This window comes from Diceros bicornis, chromosome 22, assembly GCF_020826845.1.
Source record: "Diceros bicornis minor isolate mBicDic1 chromosome 22, mDicBic1.mat.cur, whole genome shotgun sequence".
In the NCBI taxonomy this organism is placed as follows: Eukaryota; Metazoa; Chordata; class Mammalia; order Perissodactyla; family Rhinocerotidae; genus Diceros; species Diceros bicornis.
This window is the reverse complement of record NC_080761.1, coordinates 2,081,624-2,101,192: the sequence shown is the minus strand read 5'-3', so window position 1 is coordinate 2,101,192 and position 19,569 is coordinate 2,081,624. Positions and strand designations below refer to the sequence as shown.

The following is a 19,569-nucleotide window of genomic DNA, read 5'->3' as shown; positions in this document are numbered from 1 at the left end:
CCTCCAACAAGCAATTCTGGGAATGCCAGATGGTTGTAAGATAATTCAACTCAATTTGATGCTGTCAACCCAGAGATACATCAGATTCCACAGTTTAAGGGCTCAGTCCTATAAGACTGCACACTCACCCAACCTCACCTCAACTTCAGATGCCAGTTAGAAGCCCAGGCTGTTACCTGTACTTCTGACTGAGTGACTGTAAACCAGAGATTCCCACAACATCCTCCTTGGGTTTGATTAATTTGCTAGAGTGGCTCACAAAACTCAGAGAAACATTTACTAGATCACCAGTTTATTATAAAAGGATATAACTCAAGAACAGCCTGATGGAAGTGGTGCATAGGAAAAGGTATGGAGAAGGGGCACAGAGCTTTCATGCCATCTCCAGGTGCACCACTCTCCAAGCACTCCTTGTCATTGCCAATCTGGAAGCTCTCTGAAACTCATTCTATTGGGATTTTTATGGAGGCTCCCTCACGTAGGCATGATCAATTATTAACTCAGTTTCTAGCCTCTCTCCCCTCTCTGGAGGATAAGGGATAGGACTAAAAATTCCAAGCTTCTAATCGGGGCTTGGTCTTTCCGGTGACCAGCCCCCATCCAGGAGCCATCCAGGAGCCCACCCAGAGTTGCCTCAATAGAAGAAATGATTCTCTTAGTGTTCTTATCACTTAGGAAATTACAAGGGTTTTAGGAGCTCTGTGTCAGGATGGGGTCAAAGACAAATATTAGAACAAGAGATGCTCCTAGTGTTCTTATCATTTAGGAAATTACAAGGATTTTAGGAGCTCTGTGCCAGGAACTGGAGACAGAGATCCATAAATATATTTTCTGTTATTTCAGAACCCATAGGTAGAATTTCTAGATCATATGGTAATTCTATTTTTCATTTTTGAAGGAACTGCCATACTGTTTTCCACAGTTTTATATTCTCACCATCCAAGCACAAGGGTTCCAATATTTCAAAATCCTTGCCAACACTTGTTATTTTCTGATTTTGTGATAATAAAACTATTCTAATGTGTGTGAAGAGGTATCTCAATGTGGTTTTATTTTGCATTTTCCTGATACTTAGTGATGTTGAGCATCTTTTCACGTGTTTACTGGCCATTTTATGTCTTTGGAGAAATGTCTATTCAAGTCCTTTGTGCATTTTTAAATTGGATTGTTTTTTTATTGTTGAGTTGTGGGAGTTCTTTATATATTCTAGATATTAATCCCTTATCAGATATGTGATTTGCAAATATTTTCAACCATTCTGTGGGTTGCCTTTTTACTTTGTTAATAGTATCTTGTGATACAGAAAACTTTTGCATTTTGATGAAGTCCAATTTGTTGTGTTTTTTTTGTTGCTTATGTCTTTGGTGTCAGATGAAAGAAATCATTGTTGGCAATGGCATTTGGACCCAATGACATGCAGCTTTTACTCTGTGTTTTCTTCTAAGGATTTTATAGCTTCAGCTCTAATATTAGATCTTTGATCCATTTTGAGTTAATTTTTGTATACGGTGTAAGGTAAGGGTCCAATCTCATTCTTTTGCATGTGGTCATCTAGTTTTCCCATCACCATTTGTTGAAAAACTTATCCTTTCTCCAATGAATGGTCTTTGCACCCTTGTCAAAAATCATTTGACCATATATGCAAAGGTTTATTTCTGGGCTCTCTATACTATTTCATTAGTATATTGTGTGTATTTATGCCAGTACCACACTGTTTTGATTACTTTGTAGTAAGTTTTGAAATCAGGAAGTGTGACTTCTCTAAATTGTTCTTCTTTTTCTACATTCTTTTTGCTATTTAGGGTCCCTTGAGAGTCCATATGAATTTTAGGATAGATTTTTCTATTTGTGCAAAAAACATCATTAGAATTTTTACCTCCTTGAGTAAGTTGATTCTTAAGTATTTTTCTCTTTTTGATGATATTGTAAATAAAAATGTAAAGTTTTTAAATTTCTTTTTCAGATTACTTATTATTAATGTATAGAAGAACAACTAATTTTTTCATGTTGATTTTGTGTTCCACTACTCTGCAGAATTTATCAGTTCTAAAAATTTTTTTGTGGAATTTTTAGGGGTTTCAACATATAAGATATTATTTGTAAACAAATATAATATTACTTCTTCCTTTCCAATTTGGATGCTATTGCTTTCTTTTTCTTGCCTAATTGCTTTGGCTAGAACATCGAATACCATGTTGAATAGAAATGGTGACAGTGGGCGTTCTTGCCTTTTTCCTGATCTTAGAAGAAAAGCTTTCAGTCTTTCTCCCTTGAATACGATGTTCTCTGTGTATTTCTATATCTGGCTTTTATTATGTTGAAGTAGCTTCCTTTTACTCTGAGAGTTTTCTAGTGTTTTTAACATGAAAACATGTTTAGTTTTGTAAGGCTTTTTCTGCATCCATTGAGATGATCCTGTGTTTTTTTCCCTCATTCTGTTAATGTGCTTTATTACATTTATTCATTTTCATATATTGAAACATCCTTGTATTCCAGAAATAAATCCCACTTAAAAATGATGTATAATCCTTTTAATATGCTGCTGAATCTGGTTAGTTATTATTTTATTGAGGATTTTTGTATCAATATTCCTCAAAGATACTGACTTGTAGTTTTCTTTTCTCTTAGTGTCTTTGGCTTTCATATCAGGGTAGTGCTAACTGCATAGGATGACTTTAGAAGTATTCTCTCCTCTTCAACTTTTTGAAAGAGTTTGAAAAGAATTGGTGGTAGTTAATTAAAAAAAGGCTTTGGGCACACAAATAAATTCAGCATAAAATAAATACAAATAAATATTTTTTTTTAAATGTGAAAAAGACTTTTTCTTAAAAAAAATAAAAATTAAGCAAGTACATCCCTTATCACTTTATTTCTAAAAGGGTTTTTTAACCTAATAGTAAGCAGAAACAAATAGTTAAAATTAAAATGACTCAAGTCTTAATTTCTTTCATTGCAAATTTTCTGACAGAAGTATATGGTGCCATCATGTATGACATCTTTTATGAAAAAGTGGTCATTTTTTGTGGTATTTGAGAATATTATGAATTTCCCCAGTGGCCTTTGACAATACTCTGATATGCAAAGTTATCGTTTCAACATTTATGTCTTATTATTGTCCTTACCAAATTAACAAATTCTATCAGGTGCTAATTAATCAACTACTTTTCATATGATTCGGGTTCTCCGCCACCAACTTCCATAACCATCAGGATATTCTACAACTTCTGCAAGAGTAACAATTTTACCTTACACTGTATTTGTCTCATGTGGTTTAAAACATCCAGAAATCATTGATAAACTGACCCTGCCCAAACTAAAGCATGGTGAGTTATAAAAGATGGTCGCTGTTAAGTGGGGAGGGATTGCAGGTTGAACTTAATTTTATAAGTGGTCAATTTATTACAATATATTGTTCTATTATCTATTTCACTTCTTTTTTAAAAAAAGTGATATTTGAGGGCACTTAGATAATAAAAAGTTGAGAAGATAACGAACTGATATACTCTGTAAGCTTGAAATGTTTTCAAGCATAAGATACAATAAGAACTAAAACTAAGAAATGACAGAGGAAATAGAGATAAGAGGATGAAATTGCAAAACTGAATCTATAATAATATCTCAATGGCTAGCGCTGTGGTGCCAAGAAGGTGGTGAAGTCAAAGAATTCGTAAAGATGATAATAGACTGCAAAGAAAAAAGACTGAAATTTTTTTTTTTTTTTTTTTTTTTTTTTTTTTGTGAGGAGATCAGCCCTGTGCTAACATCCGCCAATCCTCCTCTTTTTTTTTTTTTTGATGAGGAAGACGGCCCTGGGCTAACATCTGTGCCCATCTTCCTCCACTTTATATGGGACGCCGCCACAGCATGGCTTGCCAAGCAGTGCGTCGGTGCGCGCCCGGGATCCGAACCAGCGAACCCCGGGCCGCCGCAGCGGAGCGCGCGCACTTAACCGCTTGCGCCACCGGGCCGGCCCCAAAAGACTGAAATTTTTGCAGAGAGAATTTTTACAGCGATATTACAGATAGAGAACAGGGAAGAGAAGTTGGAGTGAGAGACTATCTTCTTAAATTACTTCCACTGTAGAGAACAAAAAACCAATTTGCTGAAATCTTTATTCCCTTCTATGACCCTGTGGAAGATCAAGATTTGGCCACCCTGAAATCTATCTCTTTACCTTGGTTGTTTTCTCTGAGGGCATTTGACCTCCCCCACTAACTGCCTAAAGTATTTAAAACAAAACATCTGTTTCAGGAAGGAGTTATTATCATGATGGCTGTAAATATAATGTACAATAGATGTTACAATAGAAAAGACACCAACAAGCCCATCTTATCAGAAGTTCTGTCTCTGACCATATTCTTTGGATGGCCCTGCAAGGAGTTGCCAGACAGACATTTACATTTATAAGGGAAATCTCCATTTGTAAAGGTATCTGCCTCTCTGAATTGGGAAGAGGGGGAATGACCTCATTTCTAGAAACTTATCAATGTAAAAGGTGAGGCCTTAAATCTGCATAATAACCTCACTCTTGTTTACTGTGCTTTAGTGGTAATCTCCTGTAACTGACTCCCCCCACCCCCAACATCTTCCTTTGTCATTGGCTGAACATGATATTTAAGATGAGAATTCTGCTATTGTGTTGAGAAACGCAGTGTCTTTGCTTTCTCCCATGCATACATGTTATTAAACTTGGTATTATTTTCTCCTTCTAACCTGTCTTGTTAATTATTTGGCCAGCCATAAGAACCTTAAGGAAAAGGGCAGAGGGAGATTCTCCCTCTATCCCGACAACACTATCTTTACGTGCAAAATCTCAGCCCTGAATGAATGTCACATTCCTCCTTTTGCATCCCTGGGGAACAGGGCAAATAAGCTCATCTGAAACCTCAGCTGCCCAGCCTGTGAAATAAGGCCGGCCATCCATTCTCACAGAGGAGCCAACTGGAGGTAGGATTTTTGCTTCTGAATTCAGCTAAACATCTTCAAAGAATTTTATCTGTCCTTCCTTATCCAGGGCTATCAGTGAAGGGCTGGCTGGCTTTTAGAGAAGACCAATTCACAGTCAGCTGAGACGTTTTCTGTTGGGCTCTCTAGAGAAGGCTGTGGGGTTTGTCAGTAAGAGTCTATATCTATATGGGTTATATATTTTTATTTTATTCAGAGATTTATGAAGAAATTTACATGGTAAGTATTACTTATTATCAAGAAAAATGGTTGTGTATTCTCTGGTCATTTAAGCAAAATCCTCCTTTCAGGGTCCACCCATAGACAAAGCCCAGATTTAATCTCTGTGGGAGATCAAGATTTGGCCACCCTGAAATCTGTCTCTTTACCTTGGTTGTTTTCTCTAGGGACATTTGACCTCCCCCACTAACTGCCTAAAGAATTTGACATGGTGGCTCCTTCCTAGAACAGATCTATCATGACTGCTATAAAGATAATGTAGGATAGAGGTTACAATAGAAAAGGCACCAACAAGCCCATCTTATCGGGAGTTCTGTCTCTCTGGCCACATTCTTTGGATGGCCCTGCAAGGAGTTGCCAGACAATCATTTACAAGGGAAGTCTCCATTTGTAAAGGTATCTCCATCTCTGTATTGGGAAGAGAGGGGGATGAGCTCATTTCTAGTGACTTATCAATGTGGAAGGTGAGGCCTTGAGCTACATAATAAACCTTACTCTTGTTTACTGTGCTTTAGTGGTAATCTCCTGTAACTGACTCCCCCCACCCCCAAAATCCTCCTTTGTCATTGGCTGAAAATGGTATTTAAGACGAGAATTTCTGCTATTGTGTTGAGAAACGCAGTGTCCCTGCTTTCTCCCATGTATACATGTTATTAAACTTGGTATTATTTTCTCCTGCTAACCTGTCTTGTTGATTATTTGGCCAGCCAGAAGAACCTTAAGGGAAAGGGCAGAGGGAGATTCTCCCTCTTCCCCCGACAGTTTTGGCGTAGTCGCCAGGAGCCACACTGGCTGGCAAGTTGCCTTCTCTGGCTGGAAGACCTGCCTTCTCCCTGGACTACTGCAGATGGTGAGATACGGGAACGCCTGACAAAAGCCGGCAAAAGGTAAGACTTCTTACCATGTCAGCCTCTCGGAATCTCTATCTGCGGAGTCTGGCGGAAGGAAATGGTGAGAATTTTTTCTCTCTAAATTTACATTGGCAGGAGAAAATATTTGGGAAACTAGTTTCTTGGGCTTTTAGTGACTCTTGGTTTAAATTTGGTAGAGTACTCTTGGTTTTGATCTTGATCCCTTTTCCTCCCAGAGTAATCTCTGTCTTGTTCTGTGTCCTGAGAAAACTTGGCTTTGTGACCAGTGAGAATCTTCTCCTTGGTCTCCACCATACGGAAGGTGCATTTACCGGGGTGCACCTCGGTGGCCAGTCGAGTAGACTGGGGTTCCGAACTGTCTCTTTGTCTGGCTGTGCCAAGCTCTCAGGGGAATTTGTTATAAAGGGCCCAGTCCATAAGGGCTTTTGTCGTCTTTACCTTCGTTGCTTGTTAGTGCTGGAAAAATCCCATTCCAGTATCGCCTGCCCGGTGTCACAGATTAGCGGGTCTGTGACTGGAGGCGTCCCACACTATTGTGGGAGATCGGAGACATCATCCTTACCGCCTGTGCAACGAAGGTCTTTACTTTCTCTGAATATCTTTGGGAGTGAATTCTGTGGATCACGGGGGCTACATCATCTGCGCCCTCACCAGGGACTCCTCTTTGCGTCCATGGTAGATTTATTCTAAGCGTGGAAAGTTACCTCCGGGTCTTTCCTTAAAAAGTCTTATTGGTTCGAGTCACTATTGGAATAAATATACAAATGAAGATCCTACTCGTCAATGGCCAGACGATGGATCCTTTGAATTGGAAAAACTTCTAAATTGGGGGAAAAAAAAATGTTTTGAGAGCTCTCACATAATTAGTTATTTGGTACCTAAGAAAAGGCCAAAAAAAAAAGGAAGGGAAAAATTTGACTAGCCTTAAGACCTTGACTCAGGTTACAATTGAATTGAGAACATGTAAAAGTGTAAGTGTTGATAAGATTATAAAGGTTGGAATGTTTGAGCTAATTTTACATAGAGGTTACATCAACTTTGCCTGAGTATGTTTTAAAATGTCTGACTGGGAATGCTTCCATTGTCCAAAATTATAAGACCAAGACCTATTGATAAAAATCTTAATGATAACTATGTTTAAAGGTATAAGAGGTGATAAAATTTACATGAAATTTTGTAGGAAAAAACTGATGTTATTTCTATTACAGAACTGGTTAACAAAAATAGTAATTTAAATGATGGCTAATTTTATCTGAAGTCTTATGAAGTCTTATAGGCAATCTAAATAATTATTGGGAACAAGTAAATAGTTGTGAAAAAGATAAATGTTGGATGAACTATAACAATAATTATGTGTTATGGTGGTTAGAGCTTCCAAACTCTTTTTGGTGACTTTTAGAGTTTTGCTAAAATTTATGATAAAAAATTCTCTGAGTATCATCATTTCCAAATAAGATAAGATATTAGACATTGATTGCTAAATGTACGTTTGTCTACTTTTGGCTTTTCATTACAGGAAAACTAAAAGGTGTTTTGGGTCTATTGGTAAACATGTGTTTTATTAAAAGATTGTACTATAAAGTAACATGTTTCTAGAAGTTATGAAGTGTTTATAAATTTTCCAAGCCACAAGATACTAATGTAAAAAAAAGTTTATAATTGTTTAGTTTTTACTTACAAATTAAGGTTTCTAAAGGTTAAAATTTCTAATTAATATATGTGATTGAAGCTACTAAATATTAAGAAAAATATGTCTGTGTACAAGGAAAGTAAGATGTATAAAGAAGGTGCAAAGAATGGAAATATTTTGTTTGGTTAAGAAAGATAAATTTGTCCTCAAGTACTAGAAGGGAAAAGAAAGACATGGGACAAATTCTAGATGTAAAAAGAAAGTTATAGAAGGTTTGTGGAAGAGGAATTCTGGAAAAGGAGTTTTTGTATGGTCAAGTTGGCTAAGATTGAAATGAATTTAATTAAGTAAATGAGTTTTAATAGCAGAAGTAAGCTGGTGCAAAATTGAAATTTCTCGTAAAAAGGTAATTTGCTTAAACTTGATAAAGAGGTTATAAAAGATTTTTCTTTACCTTTGAGTAACTCTACCTAAAAAAAAAAAAAAAAAAAAACCTGTTAAAATAATTTCCTACGTTCAAAAGACTGAGGTCTCGCTATTAAGGCTTTTTGGACTGTTAATGTTCTGTTTGCTTTGATTATATTTTTGACAAGCTCCACCAAAATTCATATCTTAAAATAAGTCTTTTTTTCTTTGAGAATTTTCAAAGGGCCCTGAAACTTCTCAAAGAAATTTGCTTTCTTCCTATAAGGAGGAAGATACTAAACTTATTAGGCTTATTCAGTATGTTAAATTTCATAGAAAACATTGTCAGACAAGTGAAGATAAAACCTTCTTAGGTGGTATTATGTGGGCAAATGTTATTGATATAGGTGTTTTAAAATTGTATAACATTGCTGAAATTCTGATCTGTCCTGATTATCAGTCATAATTCTGGTTATTATTATTTTAAAGTGTTGTATGTCACAAAATTAACCAAATTTCTTTGTCACTTGCCATTTTGAGGTCTTGTTGTTTACAGACTCATTTCTTTGCTCTAATGTTTTTGCAAAATATGTTTCAACTTCAGAAAAATTCTTGGAAAGGACTCTGACATTTACACTGAAGTACAGGCTTCTGGTAAACTTTCTGATCATAAAGCTAAACTTGGTAAGAAATTACAGACATCTGATGGAGAGACTGATAACTTCATGAAGCTGCTAACAAAAAGATTGAGATCAAGAATGGATTACACGGGACTGAATAAACTGATAAGGATGCTTATAATTTTTATGATTTTTCATTTGAAGTATTGCTGAATTTTTAATGTTTTTTCAGATTTAAGGAAAACTTTTTCTTGTTTCTCCTGAGCTAGCTATGATGTATAACAATTTGATAAATGATATTTTTGTAAGTAAAATGGAAATATTTATCTTTTTCTCTCTACCTGATCCCTCCAGGATTTGGAAACTCTTAGTAAGTGAGTATTGTTGTTTTCATGGCAATATGGTTATTTGCATAAGTTCAATAAGAATCTGTTCCCCTTATAACAAGACACAATTGGAAACACTTGTTATATTACCAAGGTTGTGACTGGAACATCATATTTGCGATATAACCATATAGCTTTTGAGGAATGAAGATTGGACTTTATGGAATAAAGACACGTGGAAATATTGGCCTGGTACCTTATGTTCCAAGCAGCACTTACCAGGATAAATAAAGAATGTTACTTGTCTGGCAGGTACAAGGAACCTTGAAATATTTGGGGGGAACCTTGGAAGAGAGGAATTCACCCAAATCTGTAGGTATTGCAGGCAAAGTCTGATGACAAAATCCTTGGCTTGGCTTTCCTGGCCTCGAGAGTCTTTTGAAGTTCAATGTGAGATTCCTTACAAAAAGTTCCAGCAAAGCAGATTTAAAAGAGCCTATGTGATCAATTGCTATTCTTGCTGTACTTATGTAAATAATTGGTCCAACTCTATTGAAACTAGACTTATTTTGCAAATTACTTAGTTTTAATTTGGCTATCTTTGATAAAAATGAGGGTGATTTTAGAGAAAAAAAATTATGTTTCAGTAAAAACTATAGTATACATTTGCGGATATTAGATCCTAGTTTTGTTAATTGTCTTTTGAGGTTTTTGTTTTATATCTGTTGACGGGACTGGATCCTGATTTCTTCTAGTCTCCTGAAATATCTGGCTACAGATGTCCAAACTAACGTTTTAGATTTTTTCCATCATTTTCATTTGAAATCACTAAAAACTGAACCTGCCCTTTTTCCTGAAGCCTTACAAACTGAAGCTGATGGACTTGATACAAACTTAAGAGATTACTTGATGACATCATCAGAGACATTTTAAACTGCAAAAGATGCTTTGACGCTGACATCTGAAATTCTTCTTCACTGGCTGTCCTCTGAACTCAGAAACTGTTTTACAACTTGCTCCAACCATTAACCTTGTTTTTCTTTTGTTTACATAGAAATACTTCTATTAAATACTTGATTGTTTGCTTCCACAATATAGGCGTAACCTTGAGAGCCCACCTGCATCACCACCTTCCAAAATGAACTTAATTGAACTGATCTATTATCAGGACTAAGAAATGTGTTCAGTGAGATGAAACAATCTACCAACTCAGCTTCTGGACTATGAAACTTCTTTAAGTTTCAAAAGGACTGTGAAACTTTTAGTTTCAAAGGCGGGACTGTGGGAGATCAAGATTTGGCCACCCTGAAATCTATCTCTTTACCTTGGTTGTTTTCTCTAGGGACATTTGACCTCCCCCACTAACTGCCTAAAGAATTTGACATGGTGGCTCCTTCCTAGAACAGATCTATCATGACTGCTATAAAGATAATGTAGGATAGAGGTTACAATAGAAAAGGCACCAACAAGCCCATCTTATCGGGAGTTCTGTCTCTCTGGCCACATTCTTTGGATGGCCCTGCGAGGAGTTGCCAGACAATCATTTACAAGGTAAGTCTCCATTCGTAAAAGTATCTCCCTCTCTGTATTGGGAAGAGAGGGGGATGAGCTCATTTCTAGTGACTTATCAATGTGGAAGGTGAGGCCTTGAGCTACATAATAAACCTTACTCTTGTTTACTGTGCTTTAGTAGTAATCTCCTGTAACTGACTCCCCCCACCCCCAAAATCCTCCTTTGTCATTGGCTGAAAATGGTATTTAAGACGAGAATTTCTGCTATTGTGTTGAGAAACGCAGTGTCCCTGCTTTCTCCCATGTATACATGTTATTAAACTTGGTATTATTTTCTCCTGCTAACCTGTCTTGTTGATTATTTGGCCAGCCAGAAGAACCTTAAGGGAAAGGGCAGAGAGAGATTCTCCCTCTTCCCCCGACATCTCCAAGTATCTGCCAGGCATTCTGTGGTCAGTGGGAAGCTCTCAATTTGGCAGCCTGTTCTCTTGTGTCCTTTGCTGGACACAGCAATCTTCCATCTCTTCAAGGTACAACTAGACAGAGGCTCAAAGGACTTGACATTGGAGAAATGTACTTTACATTCTCTTTCGACTTCTACACTTTTCCAAATGACTCTCAGCATTTCCAGTAATTGTGCAGCAGTTTACCCAACACTAAGATTCTCACTATAAAAATTAAAATAAATAAATTTTGAAAAGGAAAAAAGTGATCTTTGCAATTTGTACAGAATCTGTATAATGGGTGCATCCTTATAAATGGAGGAAAAATAACAAATTTAACTATTTTGATTAGTTAACACAGTAAGTAATATACTTTATATATTACTGATTTTGAGATTATTTGTATTTAAAAATACTGCTTCAAATCCCTAAATTATTGTAAGTGGTAGAGTCTGCCATTATATACAACAAGTCAGCCAAAACTCCTCCATTCCTGTATAATCCTATATGTGGGTAGTAATGGTTAGTTCTTATAGATTGTTTGAACACGTGCATATCACGAAATACAAGTGGCCATTAAAAATTAAAATGTTCACCAAATACAAGATTATCTGATTCCCAGAAAAAGAAAACAATATTGTAACATTAAGGCTAAAACTATCAAAAAGGAAGCCAAGGTACACTCAAGTAACGCTTTTGCTGAAAAGTTAATTGGCTCATCTTTGAAACTTTATCATGTTTATTATGTAAGCAAGATACTTTCAGAGCCTAAAATATAGAGAGTGCTTATTGGTAAGTTAACATTGTGATCATTTATTTTGTAAATGTTAATATGAGAGACGTAATTCATTTTCTACTATATTCAGATTTTCAAGTTCTGCTAAATCTAAGGCCACATTACTGGCAAGTTGGGATACCTCTAGACATCTGAAAAATATGAGTCCTACACAGAAGCTTATACATTCTCTATTCATCAGGTTCTAAATTCTAAAACATTCTAAGGTTTTGGATCAAACCAATGGCATTCAGAATTTACAGTAAGGTTGCACGTGCAATACATGATCCTATAGGAAGAGACATCCAGATTTTAAATAAAGGAGATTGTGCACAAAAATAAAATATATTTTCACGTCTGAAACGGGATTATAAGAAAGAAGGGACTCTCAGAATATGTGCTAAGTGGTAAATAAGTTACCAAAGGGTCTCTAAAAGAGAACATATTGTGGAAAAAAGAGCTTAAACGCAGAGAGCTAAAATGGCATCTCTGGAATCCTTACGGTGAAACAGACACTGAACTACTTTTGCCTAAAATTTAAAATGCATCTTATCCTCTAAACAAATACCACGTCCCTGGCATGCAGCTTACCGGGGCACGGTGACGTGTTTGAATCATTTTCTAATTCATTGGCTCTTAAACTTGATGGGCACCAGAAGCACCTGGAGGCCTTGTTGAAACCCAGATTGCCAGGCCCCACCCCAGAGTTTCCAGTTCTGCGGATCTGCAGCAGCACCTGAGAATTTGCATTTATACCCAGTTCCCAGGTGATGCTGATGCTGCTGGTCCACGGACCCCACTTTGAGAACCACAGCCTAACTTACACCCTATATATTGTTACCAAATCCATTATTTCATCCTTTGGCTGCTACTTTTCCTTTATCACATCAGCACCTTAGCTCCGAATCTCCTCACCTAACAATGGGAATACTTGGAGACTTTAACAGCTGGTCCTCCTTTCCGGCTCAGTTCTCCCTCTTCCTCTCAAAACTACATTCTCTTGCCAGGTAACTGTTCCTTAAACATCAGTTCATCATAGATCTTCCTTGCTCAAAATCTCATGGCTCTTATGCTGAGCACAAGACATTTTAAATTCTCTACTTTGCTCATAAGGTCTGTAATAGCCTATAGAATGTGGACACCCTGATACTTACCCTGCCTACTATAAAGGAATATGTGAGGATTACATAAGATACAGTCAGTTCTCGTTATGCACAGTGTGACATTCTATAAAGTCACCGTGAACACTGAATTGGTGAATATGAACCACTGCTACTACAGGAAATGCAGGGTTAGGTTGCTGCAAGCCTTAGTTACATTTTCTTCGACTGATCAATACATAACCTTATTTTCTGTGTGTTTCTCTTTAAAGTCACTTTATTTAAGATATATTGGTGATATATTAACATTGAACTCACACCGACAGCACTGTACCTCCTGTCTGAAAGAAGCTTGTTGAACGCACATACTTTCTCTGTAAAGGCTAAGCCTCTTGCCCTGAGGAACACCAGGCAACATTGCAGCACTACACGTGGGGGATACATTAAATAGCAAAGTCACCAACACAAAGCACAAAAGATAAGAAAGGAGGCACTAAATAGACCGCAAGAAGGACACTTGTTTACAGTATGAGCTGAAACGAGGGCAGAGCGTCACCTGGTTCCCCTCCGCTGGGAACGTGCTCATCCAGTGAATAAATTTTTCACCACTTTGTGCATATCTGCAAATGGACATGAAAGCCCTGTGAGTGTTTATTCGGAGGCTGCCAGTACATTTTAGCTAGTGGGCAAGTGTGCAAACACGGAATCCACAAATAATGAGGATCAACTATATTATGAAAGCATCTTTTCAAAACCATAGTATTGCTCAGATATAAGAGCAATAATGATAACATAACAGCTAACATTTTAGTGCCTACTATGCGCCAGCAGCTCTTCTAAGCACTTTACATAAGTTAATGCATTTAAATCTCACTAAAACCCTATGAGACAGGAGTAATCATTAGCCGCATTTTATAGATGAGGAAACTAAGGCTCAGAGAGTAAATACTTTGCACCTGTTCCCCAGTTAAAAGTGGAATAACTGGGATTGGTACCCAGACAAACTGGTCCAAAGCCCACAGCCTCAACCACTATGGTAGGAATGTGAGCGTATTTTCTACCACTCCCTGAAAAGCCCCTTCTGCTCCAGCCAGTGTTGTCTCCCACATATTCACTCATCAAACATTTTCTGAGTGATCCAAAGGTGTCAGGTACTGTGTTTAGATACTGGAGGGACAAATAGAATGTCAATGCATATAATCCATAACCAATCTATAAATCAAAATTGGGTTGAGTTTATGATGAGCCAAACTTTGAGGGTCATATAGCCCAGGAGAGTCCTTTCACAAAGAAATGGAGCACTCCAAAGAAGTGGGGTGTGCAGAGTGGTTATATACCATCAAAGAGCACGTATCACATGTGATTGCAATGTCCCTTTTACAGTAGTCATGACGTTGACCTCTCGGCATGTCGATTGATGGACACAGTGGGTATCAGGTCTGCTGTCTCTATGGGCGTGGCTGTTGTCTCGAGTTGGGTCATCACAGGATGAGCACAGCAATCAAATCCTAGCCTAGGGAGAAATGCTTATCCTTAAGGAAATACCAATGTGGGGAAAGTTGCATTTACATCTTAAGGGCTTTGCTTTTGTCTTTGGGACATGTTAATTGTTTAAAGCAGATATACAATGGATGAACAGAGGCTACAGGCCCCATTTGGGGAAAAAAAAAAAAAACAAGGTCAGGCCCAATTAGTTTTACACTAAGTGGCTTCCTCATGTGCTCCAATATATCCTATTGCTCGCCATTTATTCATCAAGAAGTAGGATAGTCTCCGCTTGAAGAAGCTCACTGTCTATGAGACATGAATAAAACAACCGTTATGGAAAAGTAGATAAGTACAGGGGTCCAGAGTGGGGACATCAAAAGGGGTCTCCAGATGGAGACCTCTCAGGAAAAGTGTCCAAGAGGAAGGAACATTTGACATGAGTTTAGGTTAAGAAATAGGAATTAAGTTGATCAAAAAAGTGGGTAGGAGGACAGAAGAAACACATATAAAAATACAGATATAAAGGATGCTAAAGCTTTCACAAAATTGGTGTATTTTTAAGGCTGGAACAAAGCAAACATGCAGGAAACAGTGTGTGATGAGGCTAAAGATGAGGACAGCAAGAGAAAGCCTGCGTGTCCAGCTCAGGAATCTGAATGATCTCTCAGATGCTCTGAGCAGTCATTGAAAGAGTATAAGCAGATGTCACATTTAAACAAATTTGGATTCTTGAAGGTAACTCTGGAGGCATTGTGGAGGAAAGATTAGAAGAAATTAAGACTGGAAGTAAAGGGTCCTGTTGGGAGATTAGGCAGCGATCCAGATAAGATAGGCCTTGGCTTAGGCGGGCGGTCTGCAGGTGGAGGAGGCCAGGAGGTGGGAAGCAGTGCTGGGCTCCTGGAGGAGGAAACTGAGCTGCCTCTCAGTCACAGGAAGACTGTGCCTGTCATGGCCTCCCCACCCCCATGCCCAAATGCCATGTTCCTTTCTATGCCTGTACCTTTCCCCTCTTCCCCCATTTGAAATCCTCACTCTTTCTTCCCTCCACCTGCCCAACAGTGGTCCCTTTGAGGACTTGATCTAGTTCACCTCTCCTAAGAAGCTGTCCTTAATTACAATTTCTGGATAACATTCCCATTTTTTTAAGTTCTATAATACAACATACACTAATACCTTGGTAGAATCTAATTACATCTTGCAAACCATTTCATGTACGTGGGAGAGCTTGGAACCTTATAATTCTTTGTATTTCCCTCAATACCTACCACAAATACTTTGCATATATAGGTCAATAGATGTCCAGTAAAGTTCAATAAAGAAGCACCCTTTATTAGCTAAAAACTTTTATGAGCTCAGTTATTCCTTTAGATCAGCTGCTTGAACCATCTGTCTTTCTCCACAGGTCAACAGTGTTGCCCAGAACAAATGAATTTTACACCTTCTCAAACTCAATAGAGCAAAGATGGAACTTCATTCCCCCTGCAAGCCTTACTGCCCTAGAGAAAAGCAAAAACAACGTGTGACATCTAATTTTTTCTCCACATTCTCATCTCAAATTGCAACTGTTTTCCAGATGCTAACTGGTTTTCATTCTTAAAACTGACAGAAAAGTTTCTCATTATTTCCGTTTCTTTTTTTTTTTTTTTGTGAGGAAGATCAGCCCTGAGCTAACTTCCGATGCCAATCTTCCTCTTTTTGTTGAGGAAGATTGGCCCTGAGTTAACATCTGTGCCCATCTTCCTCTCCTTTATATTGGATGTTACCACAGCATGGCTTGACAAGCGGTGCATCAATGCGCGCCAGGATCTGATCATGTGAACCTGGGATCGCTGCAGCGGAGCGCATGCACTTACCCGCTGTGCCACAGGGCTGGCCCCTCTCTTTATTTCTAAAGCTGAAATGTTTAAATCATTCTCTGGGCTAGTTGGAGTTTCCATAAAATGAAAATATACATTCCAGAAAAATCCTTAACTTTCCAGAATAATCCTTAATATATTATGGTAAACACCTTGGCAAAATGTCACTGATTTTCAATGTCAGTGCCTCCACAAGGGTATCCTTGCATTGCCTCCCTTCCCAACCACCTCTCACTTTGCCCCTCCCCAGGCTCATGGGCTCAAAGTGTTTACTGAGCACTAAGAATGATCAGAGTCTGAGGGAGACTTCAAGGATGACTCAGCCATGTTTTCTGACCCCAAGAATCTCTCTCCATCTCTCCTTTAACCTCTATTTTTCTTATTCTGGTTTCTACTTTAGTTGTTTACTTGTCTTGTGAATTGATGTTTTGTGGTTTATAATTACCATGTAAATCCATATTACTTTTTGCCTTCGAGTTTTGAAAGAGCTCACATTAAACAAGGTTTTTTCCCAGCCCTTTGATGTGTCTAATACCTTCCAATGCAATTCAAGTGGCTTCTTGTTTTTATGTCTCCATCATTATTCCTTGAGAATTATGTTCACCCCACACTTTTGATCTGACCAATGCTGCTTTACTCTTTAAACTTTTCTATGCCGAGACTCACGTGAGGAATCCCTCAAGCACCATCAACTAGGCGAACCCACATTCCCACATCTGTTTCCTTGATTTGTTCCTAAATAGTTTCTTTTTTGTGTGTGTGAGCAAGATCAGCTCTCAGCTAACATCCATGCTAATCCTCCTCTTTTTCTTTTGCTGAGGAATACCATCTCTGAGCTAACATCTATTGCCAATCCTCCTCCTTTTTTTCTCCCCAAAGCTCCAGTAGATAGTTGTATGTCATAGTTGCACATCCTTCTAGGTGCTGTATGTGGGACTTGGCCTCAGCATGGCCAGAGAAGCGGTACGTCAGTGCGCGCCCGGGATCCGAACCCGGGCTGCCAGTAGCTCAGCTTGCGCACTTTAGCGCTAAGCCACGAGGCTGGCCCAAGATGTTTCTGAAAATAATAATAAATTGTATAAAAAGCACTATCACAGATACCTTAAAGAGAACAAATGGAAAAGAATATTCAATTCCTCAGATAGGTTTGCAATCAAATGAGACATTGAGGGGACCAGGGGGCACTGATCAGAGCAGGATCCTAAGAGAAGAGTTTTTTAAATCAATTTCAAATGAGGTTAAAACTGGAATGAGATAGTATTTTACCAGTTAGCTGAAATCATACACATTTTTCTGACCTTTGAGAGTTTATTTGCATATAAACTGTACATGTGGGGTAAGAGAAGGCTGATATTGTTTAATTTCTTTTTATTATTCAGCACTTTGTAATAGATGTGGTTATTCACAATTAATAAATATCATAAAGTGGAGAGACCCAACTTTCAACTGCCTGATATTACCAATTCTTACACAAAGCTAGAGTTTTAAAGATCAAATTTCATTCTAGTTACCTGTCAACTAGTCCATTTATATCAGAAAGATGCTCAGTTTTAGGAAAATACTTCAAAACACAAATTTTATATGTAATTTCAAAAGCAAAAACTTAGTTAAAAACTGGGTGGTAACCCGTTTTGCTACCATATATTAATCTTTAGCATGGGAGCAAACATTTTTTGAGAATATAATTCATATTTGCCTTTTGTATATTGTAGAATGTTAAAGGATTTACAGTTTTAATCGTATTTCAAATACCAGAGAATAAAAAACAGAATTGTTTCAGTTTTATGAAATAGTTTTTTAGACATAGCAGATTTTCACAGCATATTACTTGAAAATAAAATAATCAGTTAGTGAGGTTTAAGCAATGTGGTTTTATTTTAAACTTGTTCCTTCCATAGGAGCATCAAGAAAAGCCCTCCAGGAGTAGTTGTCGCTCTTTCCCTCCACATGAGCACCAGGTGCGTTTGCTTTAAGCATCAGACTCTCGGGCAACACCATAGCCCTCAACTCCGTTTAGTTGAGAAAAGGCTTTATGAGTCGTGTGTTTTTTCTAGGGGTATGGAGCTCCCAGACTTATTAACTACAGAGAGAGTGTAAGAGTCAGAACACATTCAATAAACTCCAGTGTGCTCAGGTGAGAGGATAGGTGCCTGAACTCACATCTGAAGAAGAACTTAGAGGATGCTTTCTCACTCTGCTTCGTGCCTCTGACTAAGCAGTCCTGGACATCCCCGTTACGGCCACGGAATAACACAGGCAGCCTTGATGGACCAGAAATCCTCCTATGTCCATCATTTGTACAGAGCAAACTGGCTTAAGACCTCTCGTTTCCTGCTGTAGTGGTAATTTACAGACATACAGAACTGCCATCTAGTGACTAAGAAGAAAACAGCAAGGTGCTTTACATGGAAAATGAAATTGTGAGTTTTTTAAAAAAGAACAGTGAAGCACTAAAGTTGGTAAAGTTGACACAAAGTTGACACAATGTGACACACGAAAGTTATAGTAAAACTGAAAAATGTGTAGGTGAAGTAATCAGTTGTTCTCTCTGCCTCTAAAACATGTCTTGACATCTGACTCATAAATAGCATAGTTTAAATATAATAGAATAACTTTGGAAATAAACTTCTCATCTCATCTCATCCAGTGATGCTGGCAAGAACTGGTATTAAATAGCCAGATGGGGAGTACCCATGTTGAAGTACCATTTTTATCACAGTGGAGAGAATAGGAGGCATAAAACCCAACAGACTGATGTTCTGATCTTCCCTCTCACCCTTGATCAATTTTGTGAACATGGTCTTATTTTGTTTGTGAGGAAGATCAGCCCTGTGCTAACATCTGCAAATCCTCATCTTTTTTTGCCGAGGAAGACTGGCCCTGGGCTAACATCCATACCCATCTAGTTCCACTTTATACGGGATGCCACCACAGCATGCCTTGCCAAGCGGTGCGTTGGCGTGCGCCCAGGATCCGAACCGGCGAACTCCAGGCCAGTGCATCGGAGCGAGCACACTTAACCGCTTGCGCCACCGGGCAGGCCGCTAAACATGGTTTTCTTTATCAGTTAAATATGAATTATAATAGTTACTTTAAAGGATTACTGTAAGAATTGCATGAGGTAATACAGTAAAGGGACGGGTGTAGAGTAATAGTTAATTCTCCTGCCCTGTCTCTCTTCTATGAAACATGCACAAATCATCTAAGAAGAGAACTTGTCTATACAATAAACTTATGACAAAGATTCAATGGTTCTAGAAGTAAGGGCCACCATTGTTGAGGGCTTAACCTCAACTGCTTCCAAATACCGTTAACTCTCAATTAATTTTATGTATTTTGTGTCTTCCAGACACTTCAC

General features: G+C 38.0%; 1 long non-coding RNA gene across 1 annotated transcript; it reads left to right on the top strand.

Moving 5' to 3' along the window:
• The first annotated feature begins 3,999 nt into the window (after positions 1-3,999).
• Positions 4,000-10,150, top strand: LOC131419896 (uncharacterized). Its single transcript, XR_009223375.1, has 3 exons — positions 4,000-4,947; positions 5,892-6,135; positions 10,136-10,150. It is a non-coding gene; the product is annotated as an uncharacterized LOC131419896 (long non-coding RNA).
• The last annotated feature ends 9,419 nt before the right edge of the window (positions 10,151-19,569 follow it).